The sequence below is a fragment of the Triticum dicoccoides genome, chromosome 5B, assembly GCF_002162155.2.
Source record: "Triticum dicoccoides isolate Atlit2015 ecotype Zavitan chromosome 5B, WEW_v2.0, whole genome shotgun sequence".
Classification (NCBI taxonomy): domain Eukaryota; kingdom Viridiplantae; phylum Streptophyta; class Magnoliopsida; order Poales; family Poaceae; genus Triticum; species Triticum dicoccoides.
The window spans coordinates 724,247,611-724,257,464 of NC_041389.1; the positions used below are offsets into that span (position 1 = coordinate 724,247,611).

A 9,854-nucleotide genomic window follows, 5' to 3' on the forward strand; every position below is an offset into this window, starting at 1 on the left:
TTGAGACCTCTTCCCCCATAAGAGTACGCTCCTTGAGAATCCGCTTGGTCTGAAAGAAACTGTTCTTTTTTTTCCATTCTGGAACAGCAATGTTAGCCTGCGCACATGATTGACTAAGTCATGTGGATGTCAGCTAGATATCATGGCACAATGAAATTTGCATGCGTGAAATGTTTTTTTTCAAGTTATGTAAAGTAAGCAATAGAAACAGACAAGAGAATCAATAACATGTTGTGTTCGGCTTTGGTCATTCCAAGTCTGTTGTGCAGCCAAGTTATTCTTCGATGCAAGTTCAATTTCTAAATATTTACTACTCCCTCCGTCCCATAATGTAAGACGTTTTTTGACTCTAGTGTAGTGTCAAAAAACGTCTTACATTATGGGACGGAGGGAGTAGAAGATTAGATACAACTAAGACTGCATCTCATCTAAAAAAGAAGACTCGACTTGAAAAACTGTATATAGAAAGAAAAATATTGCTAATGCATGGGGTAGAGAACCACTTGAAAAAAAAAAAAAGGCTCCAGGCCGCTTACCTCCTCTACACTGCAGCAGCAGCAGCAGCAGCAGCAGCTCGGTCCAACAGGACAGCATCCAACACTTGTTGGCACAGCCAGAGCGACACCTCCTCCAAATCCAGCACCTCCCTCCTTGTGATGAGTATGAAGTATGGAGTTGAGCACCACGCCACGATACTGGAAGGAGCTGCACACCTCCGCCTCGTCGTTGTCCAACCAAAGGGCAGAGGGGTTCCTCTCCTACACCCAGCTCTTCATAACTTTGTACAATGTGATTAGCGCGTTGCTTCACAGTGACTCCTTCAATGCCCGAATTGGACTTCGGGGATGTGACTAATCTTGTGGGCATCCTCCCCTTGGCACCTTGCAATCAGACTTGGACATTGAGCAATGTCGAGTAGCTTCAAAGCTGGGAGACTCTGTATGCTTTCAGGCAAAGATGTCAGGCTGGGGCAATCTCCGATGAAAAGTTTTTCTAGAGAAGTGAACTGTCCCAACCATTCCGGTAATATTTCCAGGTCATTCAACGACAGCAACCATAGTCTAGTGAGAGAGGTGAAGCATCGCATGACCTCTGGCAAAGTCCTCAAGCCACTGATGGAGTATACATAAAAATTCTCCAGAGTGGGAAAGTGTTGAAGACTATCCCACTTGTCTTGACAGAAACTACAGTTCTTTAGAACCATCTCAAAAGGGTGAATGGAAGAGGAGAGCATTCCGAATCCTCGCTCTGGCCAAACTGTCTCGCTGTTGCTCAAACCCCAATGCATACTTCTTGGGGGATATGGTAGGAACTTCAACTTTGGGCAGTCCACTACCAACAAAAGATGCAAATTAGGGATTAGAAACTCTTTGTTTTCTTTACTTGACTCTGTTGTCCACCATTCCACCAAATTCTCCATCAACTCCAATTGCAGAACTCTTAGTTTCATACAAGGTCCGCCCTCTCCATAAAATTCCTTACCGATTTTCCTAATGTTGGGAATGTTCTTCAGAGACAACATTCTTAAATTTGGTACTGCCCCGAATGGAGGAAGACAATCACATGCTTCCAAACCATCAAGAGCCAGTTCGCTGAGAAAAGGGAGGTAGGACGAGATGTGAAACAACCAGTTAGGGAAATCCTTGCTCATAAACCCAACTAGCGAAAAGTTTTCCAGAGTCCGTGGAGGTACGAGCCGGTCCAGCACAGATTTACCTCCTTCGCTTTCCCAGAGAAGTTTTAATACTCGAATATCTGATTTATCACGTAGTTTGACTCTGTCTGCATCTTCTGGATGCGTGACATTCTGAAGGCCTTCAAGTATCAGCTCTGAACAAGTCAATCCCCAAAGATCCACTATACTGTTGCATCCTCTACTCTCTATCTCATGTACGCGATGTCTTACTGTGCCCACAAGATTTAGACGCTTTACAATGGCTGGAATCTTTTTACGCAACCTAGAAGTTGCAATATCAATCACAAACTGGGTGAGACTAGTCATGTCACCAATGCTATCAGGGCAATCATACATATATAGAAGGCCATTCATGTGCAGTATTTGAAGTTGAAGGTCACCAAATGAGGAGGGGAGCTCCCTAAGCCTCAGACAATATGACAAATAGAGACGCCTCAGCTTAGACAACTTGCATAGTGATTCAGGCAATTGTCGGAGCTTAGGACAACTTGTTAGGTTCAAATATTCAAGCTCAATGAGATGACCAAAATATTCAGGTAGTTTTTCAAGGTTATGACAATCTGAAACATCTAGGTATTTCAAATGATTAAGTTGGCAAAATGATCCTGGCAGCATTGAAACCTTGTAGCAACCAGAGAGGTTCACAGACTCAAGTTTCTGAATGTAAGCGAAATCAATTGGTAGGTTTTCTAGCTCATGGCAACTCGATAGGTTCAGATGTTCTAAACATGGGAAGCTTATATTGTCAGGTAGTTTGGTGAGCTTTGAACAACTTGACAAATTTAGGAATGAGAGTTTATGAAGGCCACCAAATTTATCAGGGAGCTTTTGAAGAGCACAACAATCTGACATGTTTAGGTGGTGTAAGCATGTAAGCTCACAGATAGAGTCAGGCAACTCTTGGAGTATAGAACACCCAGATAGATTAAGAAAAAAGAGTTGAGAGAGCTCCCCTAGTGATGCAGGTAGCTTACTGAGGCTGCTACTGCCAGATAGGTCCAAATAGCAGAGTTTGATGAGGCAACAAATACTATCAGGCAAGGTTTCAAGCAAGGAATTAGACATAATAAGAGTTTCCATGTTTTGAAGTGCATGAAAGTACTTTGGAAGTGATGTTATTGGCAAGCCTGTGGCGTCAAGGTACCTAAGTAGCTTCAATTGATTTACAGAAGATGGCAGCGTCATGCTACTTGGAGCGGATTGGCCTTTGGATGAATGTCCACTTAGGTCCAAGACACGTATGTACTTGGACTGAGCAAATGCCTTTTTCGGTAGTTGCAATCCCCCCAAATCCCTAAAATGGAGGGACCTCAGCTTGTCTGGAACATATTTGAAAACCGCGGGATCATTATTGAAGTTGGTTAACTGTGCATGTCGGTAGTAATTAGGCCTGTTCCAGCTAGTGCTTTTGGTAGCATCCAGATCAATGAATTCATCAGCAACAATTTCTGATGCAAGATCGTGCACCAAATCATGCATGACAAGTTCTGGAGGAGATTTGCAATGCAATGGACTTGGACTGGCCTGTAGAGGTAATTACTATCAATATATTATTGCAAAAAGAAATCTAAAACAACCTTGACAACAGAAAATGTATTAAAATGGAGCTAAGAGAAGACACTAAGATACAGTAAAATTGCAATATCCTCAAAATCTGTGGAGCCTTATACATAGCAATTATCCTACACACAATCTTTTACTAGAAACCATGGATTTTCATAAAATTGTTTTCATGCCATTAAAATTTGGATAAACAACAGGGAACGTAAAGCTTATAAAGCATATACTACATGAGAGGAATATAAAGCATAACTGAGCATAAGACGTGTGTAGTGCATAGGAATAGTAATTTTTTTAGGGAAGTAATCTTGTTACCATGCCACCGTGTGTAGTGCATAGGAATAGTAAAAAAAATTGGGTAGGAACAGTAATCTTGTTACCATGCCACGGTTGTCCTAATTAGTCTTATTTTTTTCTAGTGGGCACGCCCATTACTAATGGGCAAAGGAGTTTTACTACCAGTTAGTCCCAATTCATTATTGTTCTTTGGGCCAATCCCACGTAAAAAATGCTTTCATTGCCCTTTATGAAGAGCTCATTACGGTTGATTTCCAACCCGGAGACGAGCGACCCTGGAGCATTTTCTTGGCTGGAGGGTTGGCCTGCCAGGGTAAATTAGAGGGCGCGCACGATCTGTGGTTGGCCGGAGAGTGCGATAAGTACAATGTGCTCAGGCTCACTTTAGCACATATATATTTCTCTAGATATGTTTTGTGGAATTTTTGAATTTCTCTAGATGTCAAGTTTGATTTGTAACTAGTTCATTTAGTGTCATGATTTTGTCATGGCAGATGTCCTTGAAAAAGGACTTAGTCGTAAGGCCATCGCAGCTAAGCGGTAGCTTGAATGGGGTTGATCTGAATCGAGAGATGAGAGTTTACCAGGTTCGGCCCCTTACGATCGAGGTAATAGCATACGTCCTGCTTTGTTTGCTATTGATTGTGATTTCGATTACAAGGGTGCGACTTAGCTAACCTAGTACTCGAGAGCTTGTAACTTAGTTCCCCTACCTTAGGGGCTCCCTTTTATATATAGATTGCCCGTGCTCTAATCTATCTCCTACTCATCGTATTCCCCAAGTAAGAGAATTCCCATTGTTTCCTTTGATAAGCCGCCGCCTTAGGCATTGGGCTACGAGCCGGCCCGCTCCATGAGTCGCCCATCTTGTCCTTGAGCTCTTGATCATCGCGGCCCATATGATGAGCCTATTCTTAAAGCCGCCACTAGATAACCCGACCATGATATGGGCGGGTCATACCGTGGGGCTACATCCCCAACAATATCACCTAATTTGAAACTATAAGCATACTTGCTTGATTATTAAAGGAACCGAGGTGCCTACCTCTAGCTGGCAGAAGTCCACCCGTGCACGCACTTTCTTCAGCCGCTGCCGGTTCTTCCCCAATGGTGGTGGGGGGACTTGACATTCACAGTGCTCCGGGCGGAGGAAATGGAAGGCAAACAATGATTTAAGGCTGGCGAGGTCTCTTCTTTGGGAGATGGCACTCATGGCTTGGGTCCGATGGAACATATATAACTCATGTTTTATTGGTCAAATTGATGGTCGAAGTTGAACATTGAAATATGTGGAGACCATGTAAATAGGGACCGAAGGAGGACAATAATTTTGAACAGTGCTACCTTATGCACTTGGCCCATGGTGAAGTCCTGGGCCAGATTCACATGAACCACATAAAGGGATATGAACCATCTCTCGTCTTTTATTCGTCTCGACTGTCTCTCTCGATACCACCGCCAGGAGGGGCCTGACATGTAGGACCACCTTTGAAACCCGAAGGGCCTAACCTGAATACCTCTGGCGGACTAGTATACCCGGACTAGTATACCTTGGTAGTAATGTTAAGCTCGTAGCTCTATAAATGACATCTTATGGTTTGATACTCTACTAAGTTAAGCTAAAGTTCAAAAGCCTATTTTCTAAAATTATTAAATTAATATACAAGTAGGGGGATGTAATATATATATATATATATATATATATATATATAATTCAAAATCAGTAAAAATATATTTAGATTGATAAATATATTTATTTATATTTTGTGGCACATAATCTAGATATTAGATCCATGTATTGAAGGACAAGACAAAATCTCAAACCAAAAAAAAAAGAATATACAAACCGAACATAATCAAAACAACAGAGCTAGTAAAGTACAAAACTGAACATACCAGTGCTGATAATAAATTTAAATTTAGAAATAGATATATTAAATCATGAACAAAAATTTAAAACCAAGTGTAGGGCCATACATAAAGTAAGAAAAAAATAGTAAAAGGGAACCAGCCATGCAATTGAAATGGTGTCTATAGGTACCAACCGAAGCAGATCCTGGAATCTGAAGAAAGGACATCCCCAAAAGGTAGTTGATGCACCTTTGACCATCATGCCTTGAATTAATGTATCCAAGTGCATTCCATTGCTGGATTAGATGATTATCATACATGACAAAGCCCTTGGGGAAGGTTGCCAAGTACGTGAAACACATCCTGAATTCTAGCTTCATGTGGTAATAGCTCATCATTAGCCTCTCTAATGTTTCTTTCTGATGTCCTTCTCTCAAACCCAAATCAACCTTGGTATCTCTTATATGTTCCCATGCTGCCACGGTCCTTAGCTCTGACATTACTTGCCCAAGAGCATTTGCCACGAGCGGTAATCCTCCACACTTGGCTGCAATCTGCTGTCCAATTTCTTCCAAGCTACTATGGTCATCATCAGGCCCAAATGCCCTTTGCTTCATTAATTCCCAACATTCTGCGGGTTCTAAAACACCCAAATTGATTATGTCGGACGCTGGGACCGGAGAAATTTTCCTCTGATTTGCAAGAAAACCAGTGCGCAATTGTTGCACTACGCATAGGTTTCGGGTAGTTACTATAACACGGCTGCCCTTTCGGCCATGCTGTAACATCTCCTTGAGCCTTTCAAGATTATTTCCATCTTCTTCCCAGAGATTATCCAGAACAATCAAGTATCTTCTAGTAGCAAGTTCTTTTTTCAGATGAAATTGCAAATCACAGTTGTCAAGGTTATCCATCATTCTTTTCAGTATGACACTCCCAATTTTGTGCAAATCAAACTGCATGGACACATTAACCCATATTGAGATGTCAAAGACACTGACCCTCTTGTCTGCAAGAACTGATTCAGCCAATGTTGTCTTGCCTATGCCACCAAGGCCGACAACTGGAATGATAGAGATATCCTGGTTGGCTTCTTCACTTGTGAGTAGCAGGCTGATTATCTTCTCCTTCTCGATACCCCTCCCCACCATCCCTGTTTCCATTCCATGAGCAGTCCAGTTGGCTGCAAGTGTTTCATTGCTTCTGCTCCCTTCTCCCCTTGCTTCGTGAGGCACAAGTTTGAGATCCCTACTGCCCTCCTTTTTAATCTGGTCTATTTTCTTCATCACCTTTTTCATCTTGTGGGGCATGGTCATTCGCTGCAGGAGTTGATTGTTTCTCGAAAACCATAAGCTGGCCTGCAAAAATCAAGCAATGATATCATCTTATTTTAGATTCAGAGGGGCCGGGGGTACATGCAGGCAGGCAGAACTGAAGAGGCTGATATAAATTAGTCTCTGCGTAGACTGAAGAAGAAGAAGAAGAAGAACATGGGAGCGACAGCTTAAGAGACGGAAGGAGGGAGGAACCGGCTGAGAGGAGATGGGAGAGTAGAAGAGTTAGTTACCTTGGATTGTGTGTTGCTGATGAGCTCATCAGCGTCAAGCTCATCCAGCACGTCCTCGACGTCGTAGGCGACACGCTTAAACTTCATAAGCCACCGCTGAAACACTCTTCCGGCTTCCCCTCCTCGACGCGACCTCTCGTCGGCATCGCCCAGCACGGCCTCGATATCTTTCATCTTCTCCCCCATCTCCAGCACCTGCTCTCTGTACCTCCACTGCAGAGTGACTTCCGCCGCAGCGTATTCACCGCCGACAAATAGCTTGCTGACGATCTGCTTCGCCACAGCGACCGCAATCGCACACCCAAGCCCGCTCATGACCATGGCTCCCCAGCCAGCAGCGTACTGAACCCAGGGCAGTATTGATGTATTTGTGGATTGTAAGGCACACTGTAAGGTAGGCAACCTCTCGGACTCTTGGTGGGATTCGTTAGATTAGTTGCTTGGTTGTTGTGTGTGTCTGTGTGAGCATTGGGTTAAAGAGAGAAGTAACCTTTCATGGTCCTTTTTTCTACATTTCAAATGAAAATATGAAAAGTGAGGCTTGCAACTTTGGTTCCATTCAAACTAAAATATGAAGACACCATTAAGCAGCTCCGTACACATTGGTGCCTTCACGGAAAATAGGTGAATGGGACTAAAGTTGCAAGACTCAGCAGCCTCACTTTTCACATTGGCATTCCAGAATGTGAGCATTGCTGCTCTGCTGTGTTTGAGAACTCTCAATGGGTGCGTGATCATTGGGTTGACGAGAGAGACAAGGAATCCCCTTTTGCTTTGCTTTGCCAGTGCATTCAAATTAGAAAACTGATGGTGGAACTAAGGTTGCAACAAACCTCACTTTTAAAATCGTAATGAATGGAGTAGGAATCTTTCTTTTCTTCAGTCCAGAGACATTCTAGATCAAATGGGATCAGTTCAGATCTGCACTCGCTGGTGTACGTAATGAAGGTGCAACTGATTATGTAAACTACTCCCTCTGTAAACAAATGTAAGAGCGTTTAGATCACTACTTTAGTAATCTATACGCTCTTATATTTATTTACGGAGGGAGTACCTGCCACTTGCCATGTTTGACGAATATGCTGGTAAAGCAATGTGATTTGCCCCTTTCACAATCATGCTTATTTCATTTTCGAAATGACGCAGACATGAAGCAGTTTGTTGGAATATTAGAGAGCCCTCTGCAAACAAAACAAACTGACAAAATATAACAGCGGGATGTGACAGACGAAATAGTTTGAGTTCTTCCCTCCTGAGCTGAAATCCTGAAATGAAACTGAAAATTAGTAGTAATCAAAAGTCTTGTGTGTAATCAAACTGCGTAATCATCATAAACATTGAAAGGCATCACTGCTTAAATGCAGACTCGATTTTATCCCCAATATATATGCTCAACAGCTCCAATTGAAAGAAACAAATCACTGAGAGGCAACAAGTAGTTACGGAAGATTTTGCAGATAAAAACATGGGAACTAGTACTAGTACATGTTGATCCTTTTTATTACATTTGTTTTCTTGGAGCAAGCAAGCTAGCTAGAGGGAGCAGGGAGGGCCAAATCAAAGCTGAAAGCACTCACATACATTGCTGCTTGATATTATTTGATTGTGCTCCAGCCACATTGGGGCCGGAACATAGAGAAAGAGGAGGGGGAAGCTGAGGTCGGCCGGCGCACCTCCGCAACGTCCGACCTCTTCCTGCTCCTTCTGGTAATCCCTTCCTCACAACACAACCCAGAGCAGATCCACCGCCGCCCAGTTCACCGCCAACCACCACTCTCTGTCCGCCGTCCCTGGCTACGAGTCAGTCGACCAGATCCGCTGCCGCCCAACAAGTCTGTCCACCGTTTCGAGGTTTTGGAACCGGGTTTTTTTCTTTTCTTTCTTTATAAGCAAATGTTAGGAAATTAAAAAAATGTTCAAAATTTTGGAATTACAAAATTTATTCGGATTACATAATATGTTCGTGATTCAAATTGTTCCCACATTTTAAAAGATGCCTGGGAATATTGAAAAATATTCAAAAATTTACCAGGAATTTAGAAAATATTCATGTTTTTAAAAAATATTTTGTATTTTAAAAAGTAGTCACATTTTATTTATTTTTAGAATTTCGAAAACATCTGTGCTTTTTGAAAAATAATAATTAAATGGCTAAAAGAACTCGATCTACAGTACCTGGCTGCAATGCTTCGAATCACCACAGTGCCGCTGGGCTGCTATAGTGTCGTCGAGCCGCTACTGTAAGTATACAACAACAAAAAAAGAACCGAAGCACTTGAATGTCGTGTAATGGGCTGGCCCGTTCGCCCGTGTGTTATCCTGGGATTCTTTGACGCAAAATGCATCATATAGGAGTTCCCGTTTTCTTTGGGTCCGGGTCAACGAAAGCCCTGCAATGAACAAAGCCCAACTCCCGTTGAAAAAAAACAAAGACCAATTCATGATAACCAAACTGGAGCTGTAAATGTTGCTCAAAAAAGAAAAAAAAAACTGGAGCTGTAAATGTTGCTCAAAAAAGAAAAAAAAACTTATCTACATTAAGTGTTAATGCAGCAGCTGCAACACTTGAAAAAGAAGGCTCCACGCCGCCACTTACCTCCTCTCCTCTGCAGCAGCAACACCGAACAAGTATGGACTACGGAGTAGAGCACTACGCCATGATGTATGTAGCCACCAGGAGGAAAGATGGAGACGATGGCCTCAGAGAACGACCTCTGCATAAGAGACCAACAATTTTGTACAACCGCTTAGCTGAATTCAACCCTGGAGATGTGAAAAATCTTCATTTCCAGACCGTACAACAGCGAGCAGTAAACTGGGCCGGCCCAGCAGCAAATGATGTGTGTAGTGGACGTGTAGTAAAACTGCTCTGTAGTGGACTTG

The 9,854-nt window shown here is 42.7% G+C and overlaps 1 pseudogene; it reads right to left on the reverse strand.

Moving 5' to 3' along the window:
* Positions 1–1,184: 1,184 nt before the first annotated feature.
* Positions 1,185–7,292, reverse strand: LOC119313035 (annotated as a pseudogene).
* Positions 7,293–9,854: the final 2,562 nt, after the last annotated feature.